At 46.0% G+C, this 25,236-nt stretch overlaps 1 protein-coding gene across 3 annotated transcripts in view; it reads right to left on the bottom strand.

Moving 5' to 3' along the window:
* ZRANB3 (zinc finger RANBP2-type containing 3) overlaps positions 1-25,236 on the bottom strand; it is a 929,924-nt gene that overhangs the window by 774,844 nt on the left and 129,844 nt on the right. Inside the window, exon 1 of one of the 3 annotated variants that reach the window (XM_078681807.1) lies at positions 21,741-21,933. The exons of the other annotated variants lie outside the window; for them this stretch is intronic. The gene's annotated coding sequence lies outside the window, so the exon portion shown is untranslated. Of the gene's footprint in view, positions 1-21,740; positions 21,934-25,236 lie in introns of those variants that run through there. 3 annotated transcript variants of the gene reach the window in all.

The raw sequence follows: 25,236 nt of genomic DNA, 5'->3' as shown, positions 1-25,236 counted from the left end.
CCTAGTGAAGTGAGATTTTAGGGTGCCTCAAATAGTCCTTAGCCCAAGTTCAAAGAGTCCACAATTGTTGGTTCGACAAAGAGAAGGTTTGATGGAGTGCTGATGTAGTATCGCTCTGGATGGAGTCATTGTGTAGCCGCAGCAAAGGACTGTAAGGATTAATAGGTGTGTGTTGCTATTGCCTTCCTTAAGTTTGCGGTTTTTCAAATAGCTGTGTGCTGTTGAGAGGAATAAACTGGTTAAAGTCCACATGGTTAAAGTCCATGTATGAGTGTGGCACTTTTGTGCAAAGTTAAAGTTGTAAACCGGTCTGTCGTGGCCTAAGATCTCGAGATATTTACCAGACACTGAGTAAGTTGTCTGCTGGTTTGTGGTTTTGATTGTGAGACATCTTTGACAACACCTTGATAAGGGTTTGTCTTTGTGTTTTAGTGGTAAACGAAGGGTATGGTTGATCTCAAGTGCACAGGAACTAACTTTATCAATTAAGATTAAAATCCCACTGGTGTAGGTTTCATTGAAGAATGAGTGTAGAAAGTTTAGTTACCTTATGAGTATGGATATCATTTAGTGAAGAAGATAGTTTTATTTGTTGCTTGGATAGTACTGTCATATTTTACCTCGAGAAAAACACGCAGATCAAATTGTGAAGGAGGGTGAGCTGTCAGGCGGAGCGGGTTTGTCATCAGAGTATGCCACGCTGTGATACGTTGGTTGGTGTAAAGCCATGCTGGGCTTAGTTGACTACATCATAAGAGTAGCGCTGTCATTGGTTGAGATTGCAGAACAGGTGAATTGTGGGAGAATAAAATTTCTGGAATTTACGGAAATCGCTTGTGAATAAAGAATTGATTAAAAATAAAAATGTTCTAGTTACTACGAAGATTAGTAAAGAAAGATGAGACGGCATTTGCCAAAATTAAGGGAGAGGTACTACCCGAGGGTACGCCAGGAAACATTGTCATGAAGAATTACAGTTCCCTCATTATGGGACATTTAATTTGAGGATTTTAGGAAATTTAGGGAAAAGAATATACGAAATAAAAGAGCCTGTTAGACAAACTCTTCTTGAGGCTTTGAATACCTGGGAGCACATTGCTCAACAGAGATACAGACAGATATACCAAGGAAGGTAAGTAAAACAATGGATCATTACACAGAAGCTAGAAATGATGCTCAACACAAAAGGTGGAAAGCAGATATAATACACGGAACACAACTGTATCTGGTATTAGAGGTTGAAGGAGAAGAGAGGGGCAAGAGAAAGGAAAAAAAGAAGCAACTAAAGACAGACAAAACTGAAACAGGGAATGGAGAAGAGAGCGACATAGATGCGACAAACTTTTGAATGCGTTATTACTGAATCGTCCACCACCTTATGAGACACCAAGTAGAGACTCAAAGCAAATGAGTACACCTTTGAGACCTAATGCTCCCATAATGCCAGAAGTACCAAAGGAACTGATGCTTATTTTTCCTGTGAGCGGGAGGACAGAAATGGCAGCTCACATAAACAGGATTCATTTAAATACTCCAGATTATTTGACTGTTCCTGTTATTATTTGACCTGCTGTGCTATTTTTTTTTTTTTTTTTTTTTTTTTTTTTTTATTGAAATCATTCAAATAAACAAATTAACAAAACTCACAAGGCAAGAATATAGTGAAGCGTGATCATGAGTCCATGTAGGCCGAGCTCCAGCGTACAGTACATATAGTGCAATCAATATTCGTGGGGGGGAGGGGAGCAGCGAGGGAACAAGCAGTAATACAGTAAATGATAGAAATCGGAATGTCCGTTAGGGGGACAAGGAGGCATCGGGAGATGAATCATGCGGAGGAGTACATACATTTCCACGATATGCGTTCCATTGTGACCAAATCCTGCCCCATTTCTTGGGCCTGCCCCGTGACAAATACACAGTTTTCTCCCGAAACATGCACCAATCCATGTTCTCCTTCCATTTTGATACAGTGGGTGGCCTGTGGGAGCCCCAGAGCTGAGCGATATCTCTCTTCGCAACCATATTACCAAGGGTCGCCCAATTAATCTGCGCCGTGTTGTAATCGTTAGGTTCCCAGACATTCAGCAGACAACGCCTGGCTTCGGGCAGCAGCGACACACCAATAACCCTTTCCATCACCACATGTATTCGGGACCAAAAATCAACCACCTCCGGACATTCCCATAGAATGTGGAGGAAGGTGCCAGTCATACCGCAACCACGCTTACACAACCCATCTAAAGAATAACCCATACGAACCAGACTCGGACCAGTAACATACACACGATGGAGGATCTTAAGCTGGACAAACCTAAGGCGAGGAGGTATGGCAACTTCCTTAGGCGAGGACAGAGCGGATTGCCAGTCCTCGTCATCCAGTTCTAGTCCGTCAGCACTCCACAAGGCCCTGAGGCCCACAAGCAAATCAGGTCTATTATTGATCAGTTTCTTATAGATCAGTGAAATTGTGCTGTCGGGCACATGGCCATCTAGGATGCGGTCCTCAAGGAGGGAGGACTCAGGAATATCATCACCCACAGCAAAAACTGACAATAGAGCATGACGGACCTGAGCATACCTAAAGAATTCCGTGTCACCGAGCTCGTACTCCGCCTTCAGCACATCGAAGGACTTAACGTTACCCTTAGACCATAGATCACCCACCTTGCTTATACCAATCATATCCCTTTCGTTCTCCACAAATGTCCCAAACCTTCAGAATCATACAAAGGGGTCGCGCGGGTAAATCTACCACACCACCCCAATGCCGCATTCGCGTCCTGCCACACCCGTACAGCAATTTCAGTGGGACCGGTCAGTGTTCAATAGAGCCCCTTGGAATACAGCGCCCGGTTGAAATTTCCTCCTGGCAGAAGATATTTATCCATAGCGAAAGCCGGGGCGGGGCCGGGAGCGTAAGTCGCGTGGTTAACCGCACTCAACTGAGAAGCCCAATAATAACGCTTGATGTCTGGGAGGGCAATGCCACCGTCATACCACGGAAGCGTGAGTTTAGAAAGAGCAATGCGCGCGCGCCCGTCCCAGACCAGTCGTCTCTGTAGGCTCTCCACTTTACGAAAATAACCCGAAGGAACTGGGTCAAATGAATTCTGAAGTGCATACAAAAATCGAGGCAGCGACATCATCTTGAAAAGAGCCGCACGACCGAGTGGTGACAGTGGCAACTTACGCCAGCGTGCAACATCAAGCTTGAGCCGCTGAAGGGGGGGTAACAAATTACGCTCGTAGCTCGCACAGAGGGGTCCAAAGAGACATAAATCCCTAAGTACTTAAAGCCGGTCTCAATTACTTGAATTGGAAATCTACGAGGCAATGGAGGGAGATCTCCTGCCAAAACGTAGACGCAGGATTTAGCCCAATTAATAATGAGGCCCGAGTTCTTTCCAAAAGAGGTCAAAACATCAAAAAGTACATTCAAGGACTTCCGAGGAGAGGTGAAGTAGAGAAGGATGTCATCCGCGTATAGCGAAATACGATCCTCAAAATTGGGAGTCCACCGAATGCCCCGCATTGAAGGCTCCCAACTGAGCCATTCCGCCAAAGGTTCTAATGCGAGGGCAAAAAGCAGCAGAGACAGCGGGCAGCCCTGCCGAGTACCACGCCCAAGTGTAAAAACACCGGACACCTTCCCGTTAACTACCACCTGAGCCAAAGGCCTCTCGTAAAGAAGTTTCACCCAGGCGATGAACACCGGGCCAAATCCAAACTTCGAGAGGGCCGCCCAAAGGTAGGGCCACTCGATGGTATCGAAGGCCATGGTAGCGTCAAGGGAAGCCAAAATGGCCGATTCAGTGAGTGGCCCAGCCCTCGCGAGAACTCCATGGAGTCTCCGAAGATTAAGGGCGGTGTTGCGATGTGGGATGAAACCGGACTGATCCGAATGGATCAAGTCTCCGATCACCTTAATCAAGCGATTAGCCAACAATTTAGCTAGAATTTTAGGTTCGGCATTAAGTAAAGAAATAGGTCTGTACGAAGTACAACGATCCCGCGGCTTACCCTCCTTATAGATGACTACAATGGTAGCAAGTCATTGATCAGCAGGAAGGGAACCAGACTCCAAAGCCTCAAGGAACATCCCCCTTAAGTAGGGCGCCATTTTGTCAGGTCGCAGCTTGTACGGTTCAATGGGTAAACCATTGGGGCCCATTGCCTTGCCAGAACGAAGGGAACGTATGGCCACCGCGACTTCGTCCACCGTAAGAGGTGCCTCCGTGAGGGTTCTATCGGCATCAGAAAGGCAGGGCAATGCAATGTCCCGCAGCAGCAAGCGAGAGTCTTCCTCATCTCTATCACAGACCGAGGCATACCCAGTCTTGAAGTGGTCTACAAAACACTGAACGATCCCGACTGGGTCCGTAACACACTCACCATCAGGCCTCTCAATCACCGGAACAACACGATTCACTCTCTCTTTCTTGTCCAACCACGCAAGCAATTTACCAGCCTTGTCTCCCACATCATACAACCTGCCCTGTTGCTCTCTATACATCACTTTCGCCGCATCAGTAACAAGAGCTCTATAATCGGCTTGTTTCAAACTGAGGGAGTGCAGCTTTGCGCGAGAGACTCCTGATTTAAGATCATCCTCAAGTGGAGTTATTTCGGTTTCCAAGCGTACAAGTTCCACATTGTTAGCCTTCTTGGCGGCGGCAATCAGCGACAGGGACTGCCCACGAATAACCGTCTTAAAGTCTTCCCACAATGAAACAGAAGAAGAAACAGACCCCACATTTTCATTAAAGTAATGGTCAATAGCTTTCACAAGTTCAGAGCGGGTTTTGGGATTGCAGAAGTACCAGGGATTAATAGGGGCAACTCTACCCTCAATGCCCACCCCGACCTCAAAACAAAGCCACAGAGGGGAATGGTCAGAAATACCCCTGGGAAGCTGGCGAACTTCTCTACTGGAAGAGGATTGGACCGATGGCATTAAAAAGTAATCCAGCCTGGAGAGACTGCCATGGGCCCCCGAGTGGAAGGTGTATTGTAACTGCGTAGGGTGCATTAACCTCCAACTGTCTATCAGCCCAAAGGTTTCGAGCAAGTCACTCAGCCACATTAGGGACCTAGCCAAATCCCTAGGGGGACAACAATCATAAGTGCCAGAGACCACAGAATTAAAATCCCCACCAAGGATCAGGAAGCCCTCAGGGAGCCCTAATATAACCCTGCCGAGATCAGCGTAAGTGGAGGCCTGTAGGCCCGGAGGGATATACACCGAAAGTATGGACAGTGTCTTCCCCTCCCATCTACCAGTCAGCGCCGCGTAGCGCCCCCTGTCGTCAAGCGTCACTTCATAGATTTCAAAAGGGAGAGAAGACCGGATAAGAATGCCCGCCCCCTGGAACCAGAAGTAAACCCAGAGTGAGCCACCAGCCGATATCCACGTCTATTCATGGCCTGATACGCATTACCTATTAAATGCGTTTCCTGCAAAAGGACAATGTCGGGGGAATGGCGTCTAAAGAACTGTAACACGACCCCTCGCTTTATCCTGTCTCCCAACCCACTGACATTCCAGGATAGCAGTCTCAACTCGCCACCCCCCATCCCCAGGAAGAAGGCAGAGCAGCACCCACACAAGACCCAATGACCAGAGCAGATGAAAGAAACAATACGATGCCTCGTGGATAGAAAGAATCACACACACACACCCCCACCACCCCCCAACTTAAGCCCGTTACAACACCCCCCACCCTGCACCCCTGCGTACGACTCATAAGCCACCCCAACTTGCAGTGTGCCTGTCGCCCCGTCATAAAACTAATCTACACAAAGAGCCCAGGAGGAGGAAGAGTCCCCATTCACCCCCCGCCACCCTCGGGCCGATCTAAAATAAGAACAAGAGAACCAATGTCCAGACTCAGCTGAAATAGTAGAAAAGTTCAGACGCCAGGATCCACAGCGTCACTCTCACTCTGGCACGCCACCGGATCGATCGTCTCTCTTGGGCAAAGTGTCGAGCCAGTCACTAACATTGTCCGGGCGATCAAAGAAAAACGTACGTTCCTCATATTCGATCCGAAGTCTGGTCGGGAATAACATGGCGTACTTAAGGCCCAAGTCCCGCAGCCGTCTCTTTACTCCCTGAAATACCAGCCTCTGCCTCTGAACAAACGGTGTAAAGTCGGGATAGAAGGTCACTGAGGCATTTTCGAATTTCACAGGGCCTTTGTCCCGCGAGGCTTGAAGGATAGCGTCTCTATCCCTAAAGTGGAACAGTCTTGCAATGATGGGTCTTGGGGGAGCACCCGGCTTCGCCTTTCCGCCTGGGATTCGATGGGCCCGTTCAACAGCAAAGAATTTGCTAAGTCCGGCGGGAGCGAGATAATTAGTGACCAGATCTTCCACGAGGAGGTCGGTTGCAGGAGTCTCGGGACTCTCAGGGACACCGATAAGGCGTACATTGTTACGACGGGCCCTATTTTCATGATCCTCGAGGCGACGAGCCAACATGTCGTGAGAGGAACGCAAGTTACCGATCTCAGTCTGAGCGTCCGTGACATCCGTAATCAGACCGTAAGTCTTCAAATCCAACGACTTGACCCTCTCGTTAGTCTTCGCCAAGTCCGCTCTAATAAGCGTGACGTCGACGGCCACCGTGTCGATCTTAGAGGCAAGGGCCTCGTACTGCTGTCCCATGGAGGCCTTCATGCTGGTAATGGCACTCATGACGTCTTGCAACGATACCTCTGAGGTCGCAGCAGAATCGGCCTTAGGATCGTCAGAAGTGCGGCCAGCACCGCTGGGGGACCCCTTTAAATGGGAGTAATGGTCCATAATGTTCGTCTGTGTCTGTCCCCCACGGAGAGGTGTCTTGATCTTGCGTTTCTCAGTATCAGGTCTGGTGGCCATATTGGAGAAGGGACCCCGGAGGGGCCCGCGCGACCTGGTGAAAATGGCCGGGTGTAGAGTGGCCAAGAAGACAACGAAACTGGATCAGAATAGCGTAGACGCCAAGAAAGCTGGAAATGAGTCACTCAGCAGGGACAGCACACAGCCGTGTAGAAACACCAGGCCGGCCAAGGGTCGATTAGGGCAGCGCTTCAATAAATCTGAGCCGGGAGTAGAAAACGAAACTGAAAGTTGAACTTGGGTCGATCGGGAGGAGACCCCTTCAGCCGTTGTTGTTAAACTACTACTCGGCCTGCCCAGCAACCGAGCCCCCGGTCCGTCTCGGGGCGGGCCGCAAAAGTTCGAGGCGGTTTAAAAGTGGATCCCAACGTCCAAATTCAATTCTTCAAAGAATGTTGAAATCAGCGAGAGTTTGCGAACAAAAGCCCATCTTCAAAATCAGGATGTAGTCAGAATATTTGCGAAGGGCGGCGCGGGTCCGGGGAGCTCTGTGCTCACGCGACCATCTTGGATGCCCGCCTGCTGTGCTATTTTTAATATCTGGGATACAGGTAAATATGATTCACAATTTGCTGTACCTACTGGAGTTAATACAGTACATGGGAGTTATTCAGATTTGACAGTGTAATCACTGATTCACATGCCGATGGTTCTGATGCGGGCCAATAATGCTGCTGTGAATAATGTGCCTACTCAGACAAGACGCAAATAATGCACTGCACTTGTGGCAGCATCCCCCTTGCGGGAGCGAGCAGCAGCGCGCCACAAGCACGAGTGCAGTGCTTGAAAAGTGAAGACTTCTCTCCCAAGCACGTGCGCACCACTCGCGGGCTCACCTCCTGCTCCCTCTCTCTCTCTCTCTCACAACCTCTTCACGTGGCCACTGCCCTTCCTGTATGCGGCGCTCGCCGGGGCCGCACTTGTTTAGCCTCCCTCCTATTTTGTGTTTCCGCTTTTTGTTTCCGACCTGCTTCCCCTGATCCACTCCTTTGCTTCGTTTCTCTCACTCACTTCCTGTTATTCCTTTTCAATGTTCCGATGACCTCTCTTTACGTTCCCTTCCACAGCTCCACCTCTGCTTCCACTCTGACGTCACCACACCTCCAGCACCTTCGTCAATATTGTGCTTCTCTCCCTGCTGCCCTTTCATTCCTTCTCTTCCTAGACACCGCTTCTATTTCTTCTCTCACACTGCCCCTCCCTTCCATATCTATTCTTTTTTTACCCTACCTGCTCTCTCAGAAGTTTCATCTCCCACTCATTCCCTTCGCCTCTGTCACAGCTCCTTCGTTACCTCCCCCTTCCTTTCCTCGCTTTAGCCACATCAACCCCCGGTTAGCCTCGTGGGTTGCTGCTCGTGCAGCGGTGCGCGACGGGGTGGGGCTTACTCCCCTGCAGGAAGGCGCAAACTAGAAGCAACCTGGAAATGCGTTGTCAGCACAATAGGCGCTCTAAAAAAAAGCCTCCTCTAGAATCAGAATAATTAGGTGACTTGATTAAGCAGCGAATTACACACACCAGTGGAAGTAAAGATGCTTACTTCATTCTATTGGCCAATCATCAGTTTGGTGATAGGGACAGAACCAGCTTGAAGAGAAGACTTTTTTTCAGCACCACACAAGGGTCAGTTACACACACTGGGTCAACAACCTTAGAGTCTTACTTCTTGTTCTATTTTCGGGTCATCAGGCATCCGTAAACGTCTTTTTGACTAGTTCCCTTCACTGGTATCCAATGGTCAGCTGCAGTATTTGGACCAGTTCCTTTCATTGGTCTCCTATGGCCAGCTGTAGTATTTGGACCAGTTACTTTCACTGGTATTCTGTGGTCAGAGACAGTATTTGGACCAGTTCATTCCACTGGTCTCCTATGGCCAGAAGCAGTATTTGGACCAGTTACTTTCACCGGTCTTCTGTGGTCAGAGACAGTATTTTGACCAGTTCATTCCACTGGTCTCCTACGGCCAGCAGCAGTATTTGGACGAGTTCCTTTCATTGGTCCCTTATGGTCAGAGGCAGAATTTGGACCAGGTCTCTTCACTGGTTTCCTATGGCCAGCGGCCGTATTTGGACTAGTTCCTTTCACGGTTTTCCAATAGTCAGCAGTAGACTTCTGTGATACTACTGTGAGTCTTCTGTGTTCCTTCCATCACTGTTGCATGGCTAAACAAGTATAAGGTCCAAAAGGCGAGACCTATTGGCTATGCCAATGCTTGTTTTATTTGGCTCAGATATATAGCATAGACATTGTAATTCATTCGGGTTTGCAGAAATCTTACAGGATGGATGTTACCAAAAAGGACATTGAGAATACGCTAGCACCAGGAACGAAATTACAGAGAAAATAATTAATTACATTAATCAGAAAATAGGATGATTGAGAAAAGTGGGAAGGCAGATGGTCGATAAAAAAGGAAACAAAACAAGTTTCAGTGCAGTCACCATCTGATTGCTATGATGGCAGGGAAGGGGATGTGCAAATGCTCCCTGTGAGGTGGACCTGCTCTTAGATTACCAAATAAGAGCGACATCCCGGCAAATTCACGCCTCTTTCCCCAATTCGCCCCCTGACAAGTCATCACTAGACCATCTGCTAACTAACCCCTCACCTCGGAAATGGATAACCCGCCTGTATAACACTACTCAGCACACAAACCCAGTAACCACAGCCAAGGCACTAGCGGCATGGAGTGAGGAGCTAGAGCTTTCTCTCACTGATGAGCAGTGGACATACTGCTGCACTCAGCTTGAGCTCCTATCTCCTAACTATAAGCTACGCCTAATCCATTTCAAATTACTCCATCGCTTATAACGCACCCCCATACAGATGCTTAGGATGGGTCTTCAGTCAGACGGACAGTGTTGGAGACGCAGAAACCCACAAACGTCATTCTTGCACTTAGCATGGCAATGCCCTTCCTTTGCCGACTTCTGGGCAGGGTCTACGGTATAACACAGTAGATTACAGGGATGAACCTGGAGAACACACCACTGGTGACTCAATTGGGACACGTCAAAAATGCCCCCTCTGACACACACCACCTTACCGCCATGATGCGCCTACTAGCCAAACGCAGAATAGCAATGCACTGGGGTAACATCACGACCCCCTCAATAGACACATGGATACAAGACATCACTTACTGCCAAGAGCAGTTAACAATTTTCTGGGAGCTGATGCCCCCAGCATCCAGACCCAAGGACATCTGGGCCCCATTCATACGGTGGGCGAGTGCCCAGAGTGCAGCTACTCATAACACATCAACCACACCCCAAGCTAAACAAGGTCTCGTTATCATACTACAGAGCCCACAGGGGGAAACTGAAGGCCCTAACTTACTCACCAACACAAACAGCAGTTGAATAAACAACGGGAATGCTCAGCTATGATATACCGATGTACGTTTATCACAATGTGCTCAATTGCTTAATGCTGTTATATCTTCTCATGCAAAGTTTAACAAGACGTGGATTGCTTTGTAAGATGCCTTATCCTCCAGCCCCGGTCCCTGAATGTTAAGGGTAGATAATTTTGTTCATAATGTGCCATCTGTTTTGTTATTACCACAATAAGCTAAGGGAAAATGCACGGCTATTAATGTGTACTCTCTTATTGAAAAACCTCAAATAAAATAATTTAAAAAAAACAAAATATCCACTTCCCTTTATATACTTCTTGCAAATGAGGGCAGAGTCTGTGCCGATTACTGAAAGTCCAACACAGTTGCGCATACATACCTGACATGAGCAAACTTTTCAAGGTTACATTAAAAACATTACGGATTTAAATAAAGACCTGAAAGATTTAAAAGCATATGGTGCCTTGGAAATCTTAGATAAGGGATTGTCAAATGATACCAGCTGGTTTAGAAACTTAGGACATGGATTCGTGATTTCCATCTTGAGACCAGCAGTGGTGATCTCTTTGTGCATAATGCTGCTGATATTGTAAATCAAATTCTGCAGTTACCAAAAGAGTCAAAAGAACAAGAGCCGAGTTTGAAATGGAGAATGGAGAATGCAAATGTTATGATGACTTAAAAGCCCTGGAGCAGAGTATAAGAGACTAAAGACAACACACCCATAATCAATGGTGAGATCTGATGTAGTAGATAAGATGATAGGTTGATTCGCCATCAGAGGGGGCCTGATGCAGCATGATTTTAAAAATCATAATACACAACATGTTTATACACAGAAGACAGAAAGTACACATTGCACACTTTAATACTCAGTGTCACACAATACAGAGATAACTGTAGTAGAAGCATTGTAAAAAAATGCTTTAAAACAAGAAGAGAAACAACACGCATTTATAAGACAACATTAATACATACAAAAGTGTTGTGATATTGAACTTATAATGCACATTTTGCTTATTAACATATACTGATGAAAAGTGTGATGCTAAGTGTTAGACTTGGCATCTTTGGCGTGGTTCCCCCTGACTTTTTTTTGCCTCTGATCTCCTTTATTTTTGGATGCTGTGCTGGATTTCGCTTTTGCAGACTTAGATGCTTTGGGCACTTTGCGACTGCTGATCAGTGTCAAAATGCAAGAGCTCCTTGTGTAAATTGTTATTATGATTGGTTATCCCTGATTGGCATATTTGATTTACTGGTCAGTCCCTAGTAGAGTGCACGGAGTGTGCTAGGGTTGGTAAATCAAATACTACTAGTGGGCCTGCAGCACTAATTGTGCCACCCACATGAGTAGTTCTGAAAAGGTAACGCAGACCTGCCACTGCAGTGTCTGTGCGCATTTGTTAACTGCCATGTCGACTTGGCAAGTGCACCCACTTGCAAATCCCTAACCTTCCCTTTTCTTACATGCCAGCACCCCTAAGGTAGGCCCAAAGGTAACCCTGTGGGCAGGGTGCAGTGTATGTGAAAGGTAGGATATGCCCAGAAGTGCGTGGCATGTCCTGATATTTAATTACAGCCAATTTCGTTTTTCACTATTGCAAGGCTACCTGTTCCCATAGGTTTAGAATGGGGAGTTTGTTTATAACATCTTATAAACATAAATGCCCCTGGGAACAAGGTAGTAAAATAAGGTTTAGTAAGCCTGAACTCAGAATGTTAAAATGCATCTTCTATCTAGGGTGATTTTTAGATTCTGTGTTTGAAAATATCACTTTCAGAAAGTAGGTATTTTCTTGTTTAGTCATCCAGTGTGCCTCTGCTAGGATGTAGATTGACTGTCTGGGTTTGGAGTGTCAGGGGCTGGGTAGAAGCAGCGGCTCCAGAGAGCCTGATGAGTCATGGCTGGGCTGAATAGACCTGGGGTGCATTTAGAGTAGGGGGGGGGGGGAGATTTCCTTTTACCTGAATGTGCCTGGTATGCTATTCACAATGCTGTCTCCACCTCCTGCCAGGAAGCTGCACCAGAGAGGACAGAACTAGTTTTGACTGGGCACAGGGCTTCTCTGCACAAAGAGAACAAAGACATTTTGGGGTATAAGTATTAGACATAAAACCCCTGAACTTTAGACTACTGCTAGAATTAAGAGGAACCTTTGCCAAGGAGAAGATCTGGAGAAACCGAGAAGTACTGCCCTTGCTTTGTGTCTGGGGTTGGCATGCAGTTGTTGTTTCTGCCAAAGAAAGAAGGACTTTGCTGTGTGCTGTGCCCCCTGCTTGAGGAAAGTCTCCAAGGGCTTGAGTAGAACTTGCCTCCTGTTTTGAAGTTTCAGGAACACAAAGACTTTACCCCCAGCTCCCCTGAACTTCCTTGATGGGAGTTCTGACCAAGAAGTGCCTGTGACTGTGTGGGGCCTCTGGAGGTTGTTTCGCTGCTGGGAGCTAGAAAGCAAAAACAAGAAAATCGAAGCATCGCTCTTCTTGTGACAGTTTTTCTGACGCAACGCTGTTGTGCCAGAAGAATATCTCCGTACTGCCGGGCGGCTGCTGAAATTGGCACAGCGCCTGTTGCTGCTGCAAGAATCAACGCATTGAGGGATCATGGGTGAAATAACTGACGCAGAGATGCTCGGCAACAACGCTGCATCGTTCGACCACGCATCCTGGATTTCCATGCATCGTCCCTATGCGGCAAGTTTTTCCCGACACATCACACACGGATCAGAGTTCACTGAGAATCGACGCATCGCTTCCTCTTACAGACCGGACCTGATGCACCGCTCCCCTGTGTTCAGCGGAACTGTCGCATCGCATCCACGAAGGTCTCCGGAATAGACGCATCTCTTTGTTTTTCAACACTTCTCACAGCTGCGGCAGTTTGGCTTGGCGAATTTTGTCGCAACGACAGGTACATTGCAAGAAATCACGCATCCATAGTTTTCTATGGACTCAGTTGCTAAAAACCTTTTGAAAGTCACTTTCTTTAATACTTGTATGTTGCATTTTTGTCATTTTGGTCTTGTTAAGTGTATGTAAAGATACTTTCTTTTTCTAAACCGGTGTGGTGTCCAATTGTGGTGTTATCACTGTGTTACTGTGAGTGTTGGTACAATAATTTATTATTATTATTATTATAGGCTTTTATAGCGCGCTCTGTTACTAAAAAAATAGTATCCTGGCGCGAAGGGAGTGAGAGGCAAGGCAGAGGGGGACTCTATACAGTGATGTTGAAGAGGTGGGTCTTCAATCCCTTCTTGAACAGAATGATGGATGGAGCTGTTCTTAACTGCTGAGGGAGGGTGTTCCATGCTCTCGCCGCTCTGACTGAGATGGATTGGCCGCCGAGCCTGCTGTATTTGAATTTTGGGACAGTCATTTGGTGCAGATTAGCTGATCTGAGGGGGCGGTTGGGAACATATATGGAGAATCTTTTCCGCAGATAAACTGGACCAGCTTGGTGGACAGCTCGATAGGCGAGGACAAGGATTTTAAATAAAATCCTGTGGGCAACCGGGAGCCAGTGTAGGGTGCGGAGAGGTTGACGGACACTTGAACTTTTTGGGATATTAAACAAAAGCCGTACAGCGGCATTTTGTATAACTTGGAGGCGATGGATCAGATAGGCAGGAAGGCCGCAGAAGAGGCCATTTGCATAATCCAGTCTGGATAATATAAGGGCACGGATGACGGTCTCTTTGGCCGCTCTCGGGAGGAGTGGAAAGAACCTGCGTAAAGTTTTAAGTGTAGAAAAGCAGATCCCGGTGAGTTTTTTTAAATGATCCTCGAATCTGAGGTCATTGTTAAACCAGACTCCAAGATTTTTAGCAGGGCCTCCGATGGATTTGGGGCAAGGTAAATCGGCCGGCCAAAGAGAGTTGCCAAAGTTATCTGGGAAGGAGCCATATAGCAGAATTTCAGATTTGCTTTCGTTGCATTTTAATTGTGCAAGGGCAAGCCAGCGAAAGACAGATGACAAGCAAGTTTGGGCTCCAGATGTATCCAGGTTGTTTTTGGGCCACGTGAACAGGAGTTGAGTGTCGTCAGCGTAGGCCATTATTTTTGCTCCCAGTTGTTCAGCGAGGTAAATGAGCGGGGTTAGATATATATTAAAAAGCAGGGGGCTAAGGGTAGAGCCCTGGGGTACACCCGTTGCAAGTTTCTTGGGGGAGGAGGCGAAAGGCGGCATCCAGACTTGTTGGAATCTGTTACACATTTAATTTAATTTAATTGTGGGTTTATATAGCGCTAGGAATCGACTCCCGGAGGAGTATCTCCACGCTTCGACTGCTGGGGAACCCGTCCTGGCTCACCCTGAGAGATGGTCCCAGATGGGTATCTCTAAGGTGCGACCAAGCATCCCCGGTGATCTGGGGGGGCCATTGTGAAGATGAGGCAAGCTGATGCCCAGAGTTGCCGCGTGTGGTCTCTGACTAGAGTAGGCACCGAGGCGAGAATTATCGAGTCCGCTGACCTTGGTCCACGACCCTGCCGCGTCGGGAATCGAACCCTGGTCCCGGGTCCCGGGCCCCGTTCTCTGCTCACGGGTCTGCCGCCTCTAACCAGTGAGCCACACTTCTCCACATTGCACATTGCCTTTGGGATAAGCCTGTCTGCTCGTGCCAAGCTACCAAGGGGATGAGCCGGGATTATCTAGAGTGTGTATTCCCCAAACCCTGACTAGAAGCAAGGATTGCTATTTGGACAAAGGTACCTACCTCTGCCAACTAGAGATCCCCATTTCTAACACCAAGCGAAGTGGTCTAGTGTTTTTCATGCTCTTTGCTGAGACAGCACCAGTTAGATAAGTCGGTGCAAATGAAGTACAAGCTTGAGATTTTGTATTAGGATATAAAAGACTCTATAGCTTATGAAATATTAAAAACAAATTTTGTAGTAGGAAAACAGAAAACTGTACATTTATAGGAGTGTTGTGAAAAATTGTGGCACTAGGGCATTTCTCACGTTAACCATTTTCATGTAATTATATTTTGTTAAAATATGCATATTCTTCTTATGAATTGATTTCATTATATTTGAAGTAATGTTTGAGAGCATAACATTTAAATATGCAATGCTTACCTAAAGGCTTTCATAAAAATGCTTTTTCTCGAGTGCTGACCATTCCCCTCATTACATACAATGGATAGTGCTTTGCAAGTAAAATGTTACTTATTTTGTCAAGGCTATGTTTTCCCCTACCATTCTTGAATATTTTTTTCAATATTTACAGTGAAATTTTCCTGTGGTAATAGAATTTCACCTATGGCTATAACTCACAACTTTGTATTTCTTTTTTACCAATGTTAAGTCTGTAAGGACTCACAATATCTTGTTTCTCATGACTAGCATGGGAAACCAGCTTGATGTTTCAATCATCTCAGGTGACATGATGTGAACATGGATATGTGTTAGTCTTTTGATGGTGGTGTGATGCCACGCCACTGGACATTGCTAAAACACTATATAAAAGAAGTAACCCCAAAGGAGGGGCACCGAATACCATCGATTTTTGCCTCTTGACCGAGCGCCATTCTGATTTTTGCTTCTTGAGACCTGGATGCTATGCTGATCGATCTTTTACTTTGGATTGTTTGATGATGGTACAATCGGTAGCTGATTGACTGGGCCCTTCTTTGCCGGATCTTTTCTATTTTTCTATTCCTATGATATCTTTAGCTCTAAGCTAACGGACTCACCCCTAATGGATTTCAAGTCTGAACTTTCTCCCTTTTGTAGGACCTGAGCTGTTAGGAATTTGTAAAATCCCGCTGCATTAAAGGGTAGCAGGACTCTATAATTTTGCAAACTGAATCTTATTAATGACAATTCTATAAGATTTGCCCAAAATGTTTAGTGTCTTAATGCAAGCTGTGACATTCTTTGCCGGAGTCCTTAGGAAATTGCTTATTTTAAAGAATTTTGATTCTTTAATACAATAACCAAATTAATCTAAATCTTGTCTCAGTCTATCATTGAGTACTGTTGGCTCTTCCATTTAACAGTACTTCTGTTTAAATGTGCTGTGGAGATAATTAGAGAGCCCTATCAGAACATCAGGTGTTACTTCTTTTGTTCTGTGTTTCAATTGCAGAGCTTTTGGTTTGCATAATCCTCACTCAACTTGAATTCTTCAGGAGGTTGGGTCTTCCATTTGCTGGTCTTTAGTTTTTCAGTATGGTCTTAACCCCTTCGACGCTGATGACGAGCTGGGCTCGTCATGAGGTAGCCTCCTCGCACGCTCATGACGAGCCCAGCTCGTCATGTAACATGCACTTTACAAATTCTCAGCGTACGAGCGGAATTCCGCCCGCACACATCAGGTTAAGAGTGGTATACCTAAACTTTATTTATAACTTGCGAGTTGGATCTCATTTAATGGTACTCATTTGACAGCTAATGTGGAATTGCCCACCCTAATTTCCACCTCTTCGATCATCAGAGAATGATTCATCAGATGATCAATGCCTCTGTGGATAGAAAACACTTCAGACTGCCTAATCTTAGAGGGCCCAGTACAGTTAAAGTAGTAAGAAGAGTAAGCGCATGAAATAGTGCAAAAGAAAAATGTTTACCCACGTTTCTCGCTGCAACAGAGGCAATAGCAAATTTTTGGGGACAGTCTGCCAATTTGAATCCACTGGATGAATGATGGGAACGTGAGTAAGCTCTGTAATCTATTAAAACATCGAAAAGGCAAACATTTTCCTGGAAATTGGGTGAGCATCTATTGACTAGGGTTATGTGCTATAAATACCTAGGCTTCCAGCTAGATTGTAAGCTTAACTTCGAATCACACTTGGGCCAAGGTCGCATGAAAGCCAAACAACTGTTGTTTGCTTTTAAAACCCTACGGAAAAAACTTATAGGATGCTCTACCGCCCACTTGCTTAAAGTGATTGCTGCAAAAAATTTTACCTTCCATTTCATACAGCTCGGAAATTCTGAATACTAAAGATGCCACAGTGCTAAATACAGCACAATCCATATTATTTAAGAGACTGTTTTCAATTCCGCTACACACCTCACAGGCACAAATCCGCCTAGAATAAGGTCTAAAAAATCAGATTATGACCAGACAGGGCGCCCTAGTAAAATACTACTGGAGGATGAGGGAGGCAGAAGAGAACACCCTAGCCCACTGTTGTTGGGTCGAGATTGAAAACCAAAAGAGCCTAGCCAACTCAACCACAGCAGCCCTGAAGGAATCCCTGTCGGAATTACAGCTAGAGGATGCTTGGCTCACCCTCGCAAGGTACTCCGGATTTAAAATCGTAGTCAATAACGCTATCAAACGGACCTCTTTATTAACTGATAAAACGTCCTTTGCAAAAAAACATCATGCCTGGGCTGTGATAAAGGATTACCAGAGGCTGAAGCCGCAACAATACCTGTTGGAACAATTCTCCCATCAGAAAAAACATTATCTGACTTTGCTACGCATGGGGTCTTTCCCCTCAAAGGATTTGACCCCAAAATGGAAACAAATATGGCTATCCAAGGAATGTCGTCTCTGTGGTCAAGGGGAAGAGTCACTACTACATTTACTATGTACTTGCTCTTTTTTATTGGAAGCCCGAAAATCCATCCTCCGGGAGGCTCTAAGGAAGGAACAAATAAGAACATGTAGATCAGCAGTCATTAAATGTCTCGGAGGGTCGTCAATTCCCCTGTCCTGCAGAGCCATAATACTATGGAAAATCGCAGTAAAAGAACTGGCAAAATGCGACTCTGCCAAGCAGCCAACTAATTAGCAGATATTTCCCAAATGCATTGTTATATTCGTCATTATTTTTAAAATAATAAGCATCTCCTTATTGTGACATTGACCTTAAGTCTTTTTAGGTTTTTAAAATGTATATTCTAAAGCACTGCGTTTTATGATGGTTGTCCATCCTTTTATGATTTGTTTTAATGAATCAAATAAAAGTATATTTTGACTGACTGAGTAAGTAAGCTCTGTATGTTCTTTTTCAGCACCACTGTATCAACACCATGAAAGTATACTGTTTTTTCTAGGGAAGTCCGACAGCTGGTAAAATTAGAGCTGCCACATCAACCCCGCAGGGTGGGCTTCATCCAAGAAAATCTAGCCTGGTGGCACGTCTTCATGAAAGTGAGGTGTGCTAAAAGGATCTTGATGGGTCTCTGCCGGGATACAAGAGTAGCCACATGACTCAGTAGTGCAGGGGATGTTTTCATAGCTGCCAAGGTTTCAGATTGCCATGTGTGACATTTTCATAACTTCAGTGTAATTATGAGTGACATTTCAAGAAATATGAGTGACACTTTCTCCTGCGCAAAATCACGTAACGAAGACTAGGGAAACACATAAATATATGAAATGACACCGATTTGAGCAAGGTAGCTCTAAGATATTGCCCTAAGAAGACACTGCCCTACATAGAATATGGAGACCTCAGTGTTATAAGCGTGGTCGGTCTCTTCACTTATGAGTATTGTGTGATCCTTGTCAAATCAGCTGATCTTCATGTACTCCGCTCCGTTACCAACAAAATATGATTACATGAAAACGGGTGTGTGTCCGTATTAGAGGCTGTGTAAAAAAACAAACAGCCACCTCCGCTTAGTCATTATTACTATTTCTGAAACTCTCAACGTTCTAGAGCCGCATGAAAAAATTTCAAAGGGGCTACTAGGGAAACTTGTTTTCTAAGACTATCTCACCAGATGTGTTTTCAGTGAGCTATTTCATGACTGACCTGTGTTTGTGTTTTGCCTCACTCTCCCCCGCCACTGTGCAGAGAGCCCTGCCTGGTGGTTACTGTCACGCACTGTGTACCATGAAGATTATAAACTTACTGGTGTCCTATGATCAGATATGAGACTCAAACAGAGAAGCCCTTTGGCCCCGCCTGCATTGACTGTAATAAGCACAATGATCAGACTGCAGATTTAAACCAGGAGGCTCACTGGGAAGGATGATGAGCGTGAGCAGCCCTGCTGAGGAGATGCTATTGTGTGAAATTAATTTAATTTTTCAGATGACTCATTGATGTAGTAGTATTATAAACACTGCCTGGTGGTAACTGTCATGCACTATGTGACCAGTGAAGATTTTAAATGTACTGGTGCCCCTATGATCAGATCTGAGACAGTCAGGTAGAGATTAAGTCCTGCGGCCCGCGTGCATTTACTTTAATAATCACAATGATCCAACTGACTGCAGATTTAAACCAGGAGGCTCACTGGGAAGGATGATGAGAGTGAGCAGCCCTGCAGATGAGATGCCATTGTGTCAAATTAATATATTTTTCAGATGCGACCTCATTGATGTAGTAGTATAATTAAAAAGTTACTTGAACTAGAAGAGTTCAGAGATGTTTCCAGGTCCCCCGCCGAGGCCGCACAGCTCAGCTGCAGCACTGACTGCTCGGCAGCATGATGCACTCTGCTGGACTGCATCAGTCTTCTTCTAGGGCGACCCCCAGACACTGGCTGCTGACACACTCCTCGTCCCCCCACTTGGCCGTAGTTTAGTATACGCCGCCGCCCGCGATTATCACCAATGCCACTTCTTGCGCAGCGGGCGGCGACTGATACTGTCTGTGTGTCCTCCTGGCACTGTTGTCGCTGTGCCGGTGACATTTCACTCGGGCTCATGGGTCACTGACTGAGTCCCCGCTGGTCACTCTGCGAGTGCTACATTTCACGTGTCATTTTCTCGCCGTTCCTCATAGATTGCAAGCTCTTTAGGGAGCCACGTCGCTTTCTTCTGCTGTGCTCCTTTTGCTCTCTACCGATCATGGGCTAAAGCATTCAATGAACTCCTTTTAGCACAACCTTAGACTGAGTTGTATCCACAATAAGCAGTATACAAAAGCTCGGATATGAAATCCCAGAAGTATTTGCGACACTTCTGCACAGCTCATGTTCAAGGTGGCCAACGCAGGTATTATTTGCGGCGCTCAGCTGCACAAGAAGTGACAGCAGTGCAGCATGCCGCGGTCAGGACTCCCACTCGATCTGAGTCCCCCGCCGCTGCCCGCAGCTTCTGCCTCAGTGTACGGGACCTGTGTCATTTAACAGCTCTTCGCCCTTGGCCCTCCCATTCCTCATAGAAGTATTTATGAGCTTTTAAGTACTTGACTGCAGAAATAGAAGATGGTTTCAGAGAACTAAATTGTTCTGGTGGGACTCAGCTTACTCTCTGATCAGGTAGATTCTGCACCACTCCTCTCCAGGGGTTGATAAGTGTCTCGAGTGACGAGCGGGAGGCTCACAAAGCCACTTCACCTCTTCATTGCTGTTGGCACTTCGGATATTTGAATGGGTGACTGGAAGCGTTACCCCTAACTCCCGCCTCCCATTACAAGTTTCCTGCTGTGCGTGACAGCCTCCCTTTACCTTACACTACTTCCTCCGGATGTGACCTGACGGCAAGTTAACGTTACATCCATATTATAGCCAGCAGTCAATTACCTTGGCGCCCTTGGTGAGTGGGCTGTGAGCCAGTTACAGCATGGTGCTGAGAGGGTGGCCCGCCCCCGTAATTAACTGTCAGTGTGCCAAACTTAAGCCGCGGCGCGGCAGGAAATTACAGCGCCAACCTGGAGCCAGCACGAGGATTGTTACATTGTAACAGCCTAGCGCTGCGGCGCTCTCACTCAGCCACGAGCTGAGAGCAACCATTAACTATTTATGAAGTAGAGTAGCTGCTGGCACTGGCTGAAGCACATCTCTCGGAGCAGCAGGAGCCATGCACAGGCACAAGAAGGCGAGTCGGCAAAATGCGTGACAATGCATTTCAGTGCGGTAATGCGGACCACCGTACTGAAATGCGTGAGTGTCACACCCAATGCGTGATACTTGACAGGACTGTTTAAGAGAAGAAGGTTGCACAGGCTCATGTGTAGCTGCTTTAAATTGGACGTGCACGTAACGGACAGGGGAAGTTGTAGTGTAAATGATGAGCGCAGGGACCACTGGTGAATATAGAAGCTGAGAACAAACAATGTACTTAGAAGGGATAAAGGGAAATTAAAATATAGGAGGAGACACAAAAAGATAAAAGGAGGGAATGAAAAAACAAGACGAAAGAAATCAACACAATAAAAAGAGGAGTGTTAAAGGAACGAAAACAAGAACATTTATTACAGCTCAGTCGCTATAAAAGATCAGAATTAAACAAAATAACTAAAGATAAGAGGAAGTAAATCATAGAACAAAATAATCGATTAGGATTGCAAGGAATAACAAAACGAATTGAGCGTCTTGGGACAGAGGAACAAGTTCTAGAAGACTAAGTATTAGAGGTCGAACCACGTACGAGAATGAGAGGAGGAAGAAATAATAAAAAGAACGCTATACAACACTAGAGAGAAATGTCACAGGGCAGAGTTTCGCAATAAACTAACCTTGGGTGCATGTCATCTTTAATAATCTAACACACAACACCGTATAATAATCACGGTAGTTAAGTACAATACATATTCTAACACCCGCTAGTCATTAGAGAGGTCCCAAAATAGGGACTTACCTCACGTTTCCCGACAGTGTCTCAAAATTCCCGCCCCTCTAAAGTATTTCAAAAACTACCCGCGAGTGCCAAATTGATTACAATGACAGCCAAGCACGATTCGGCACTCCGTGCCTCCCAGTAAAGATTTCTATTGGTTAAAAATTCCAGATATCCGCCCCGGAAAAGATTAAATCATCGCTCAGGAAATAGCCGCCATGTAGTCCATGGAGCATATGCGAGAGCAGCCTTCTCTGATGCTTTTGCTACACGTGAAGAAAGAACTAGAGTGCGAACTCCACGAACAAAAAGTGGCAGCGCCCGGCGCCATTTTGCAGAACAATTATTGCTTGTTTTTTTTGTTTGCTTTTTTGCAGTTTTATATAGCACGAACTCGACCCGACATTGTAGCGCTTTACATGAACACCAGTTACATTACCATAGGACACAATCGTTTTTGTATTTTTGGGCATGAGGCGATTAAGAGATTCTGAATATTTTTGTTTCTTATTCTTGCATACACATACATGCCAACATTTTAGAAGAGGAAAGTGAGAGATTTGAAGCAATGAAATTGGGAGAATACATATCCCCTATTGGCTTCTATTGAAGTGGAGGCAATTTCAGGCTGGAGACAGTCAAAATAAAGCCATATTTGGTGCAAAAATCAGGAGTCTCCTGCCTGAATCGGGTCTATTGCGCATGTACGCATACATAAGTGGAAAGCAGTAGATTTGCAAAAAATAATAATCAAGGAAATGTAGCCTCATTAGACATTTATGGAAGCAGAGACAATTTTAGGTGGGAGACAGCATAAATGAAGCCTTTTTTGGCTCCCAACTGTTGTGATTTGCACTCTTGTGTCCCTGCTCAGACACCGTACCGCTGCATGCCTGTCACCAGCTGTCTATTTGAAATGTTGACAGTTAAAAATTTGCTAACATTCGTGCCAAGAATTTTCAATTCTATTAAGAACAGGAGGCTAGGATTATGCTTTCTCGTTTCTTTACTGTCAACAAACAGCAGTCAATAAAAACACAGTAAAGAAACACAAAAACTACATATCCCATGAGCACCTGAACGACCATAGAGATGATACAGTATAAAAGGTGCCATAGAGGATAACACTTCCTCTTTCTTTGTCTAGAACAGTTCAACCAAAAGGATAAAGTCTCAGAACCAAGGAGCCATGAAGCAGGTCACGAAGAGTAGACCAAAGGAATCCGAACGAGGAACTGAAGCCGAAGATCGTCTGTGTGAAGCATCATCCTCAGGCAACGGGAACATGAATCCAGAAACTCATTTAGGATCTGAACCTGAAAGGTAAAACAGAGCCGTAATATCCCAAACCTATAAAGGCGCAAAGGCATTAAGAACCAAAATTAGGGTGGGAATAAACAATGCAGAAAAACATTAGGAACACATCTCAATAGAATTGCATATAAAGCAAATGGTACTGTACAATAGAAACAGCAAATATATAACAAGGGTGGGATAATCCTCGCCTCCTGTCCTTAATAGAATTGAAAATTCTTGGCACGAATGTTAGCAAATTTTTAATTCTATCGCAGGACGGAGGCTCAGATTATGCTTGTTCAAAGCTAGCCACCACAACAGAAGCAACATCCACAATAGGTTTGAAATAAAACGTTTTAAATACTGATTCCGAAGACCAATCAGCGGCCTTCATGATATCCTGGAGGCCTACCCCCAAGGAAAAAGCCTTAGAAGCCATGGCTCCCCGAGCAGAATGAGCCCCAAAGACGGAGACGTCAATGCCCGCCTCCAACATGAGCCAGCGCACCCAACGCGCCAATGTAGCAGGAGTGACAGGATTAAAAGGCTTCTGTAAAGCTATAAGCAGTTGACCCTGTAAATCATGTCGAAAAGGTGCAGTACTCACCTCGTAATCCTTGATGCATTGAAACACACAAAGCTTTGGATTGTGTGGAAAGGAAGGATAGGTTACAGAAGACGTGTTACATTTAGTACGGCGAGATAAGGCAAAGGAAACACCCTCCGGAGAGAACGTGTGCCCAGCAAGATCCAAAGCTCGAACATCGGAGACGCGTTTGCAGGACAACAGGCAGAGCAACATAGTCAACTTGGCAGACAATTGCTTGCGAGAGAGCAAAGCATTAGAAGGCCATGAATTCAAGAAACGCAAAACCACTGAGACATCCCACAAAGCGACATACTTAGGATAAGGAGGTTTTACCATCCAAATGCCTCTGAGTAATTTGGAAACCAAAGGATGTGCCCCAATAGGTTTATTATCAACAGGAACATGGCCAGCTGAAATCGCTGAACGAAAGTTATTTATCGTTCTGTATGCCAAACCAGAAGAAGCAATAAATGCTAGAAAATTCAGAACTAAAGAGACATCTGCAGAAGAGGGATCCACTGACCGTTGTGTACACCAATCACACCATCGTTTCCAAGCTGACGCATAACGTTTGTGTGTGTTGGGGGCCCAAGCTTCACCGATAAATCGGGCAGCGTCTGAAGAAAGACCCGGGATTTGCCAGTGTCCCTCGAAATCCGCCACGCCACAAGACGGAGATGACCCGAAAGAATGAGGGGGTGAGGTTCCAGCAGAGGGTCCAGCAACAGGTTCCACATGCTGGGGAGAAGGAGCGGCGGGGAGCAGCTCATCTCCAGAAGAATCGGAAACCACGCCTGAGCTCTCCAAAGAGGAGTGATGAGAATGAGCTCCGAAAGAAAGAGCCTCGAGCGGACCAGAACTCTGGGAATCATCACGAAGGAAGGAAATGCATAGCACAGGAGAGGAGGGCAAGACTGGAGGAACGCATCCATGGCCAGAGCCTCCGGATCCGGACGCCAACTGTAAAACAGGGGAAGCTGTTTGTTCAGGCGAGAGGCAAAGAGGTCCATGTGACACCGTCCCCAAATCCGTGACAAAGTCCGAAACACCCGAGGGTGAAGACGCCAATCGCTGTAATCCCGCAGTTGGCGAGAGTTCCAATCCGCTATGCAATTGTCTCGATCAGGGAGGTATTCCGCAATAACTGTGATCTGACGTTGCAGACAAAGATGCCAAAAGTCCTTTGCAATCTCCGCCAGGAGTTTGGACTTGGTGCCCCCGAGCTTGTTGACATACCTCACCGCTGAGATATTGTCCATGCGGAGGAGAATGCAACAGTTCGACGCCTGAGGGGTAAGACAACGAATTGCGAAAGAGCCCGCAAGGAGCTCCAAGCAATTGATGTGAAGGGATAACTCCTCCTGGGACCAACGGCCCCCCGTCGCTAGGGACCCGCACCGGGCTCCCCAACCCCAAAGACTTGCATCCGACTCGATCACCACATCTGGAGTCTTCCCGAACAGCGCCTGACCGTTCCAAGACTCCAGGTGGTCCAGCCACCACAACATCTCCCAGCGAGCATCCTCCTAAAGAGGAATGAGGTCGGAGTAACGAAGGCCCTTCTGAAGATGCCTGATCTTGAGGCGCTGAAGAGCTCGATAGTGCAAGGGACCCGGAAAAATGGCTTGGATT

The sequence above is a fragment of the Lissotriton helveticus genome, chromosome 3_1, assembly GCF_964261635.1.
Source record: "Lissotriton helveticus chromosome 3_1, aLisHel1.1, whole genome shotgun sequence".
NCBI lineage: Eukaryota > Metazoa > Chordata > Amphibia > Caudata > Salamandridae > Lissotriton > Lissotriton helveticus.
The sequence above is the reverse complement of the archived record's forward strand: the minus strand, read 5'-3'. Positions and strand labels throughout refer to the sequence as shown.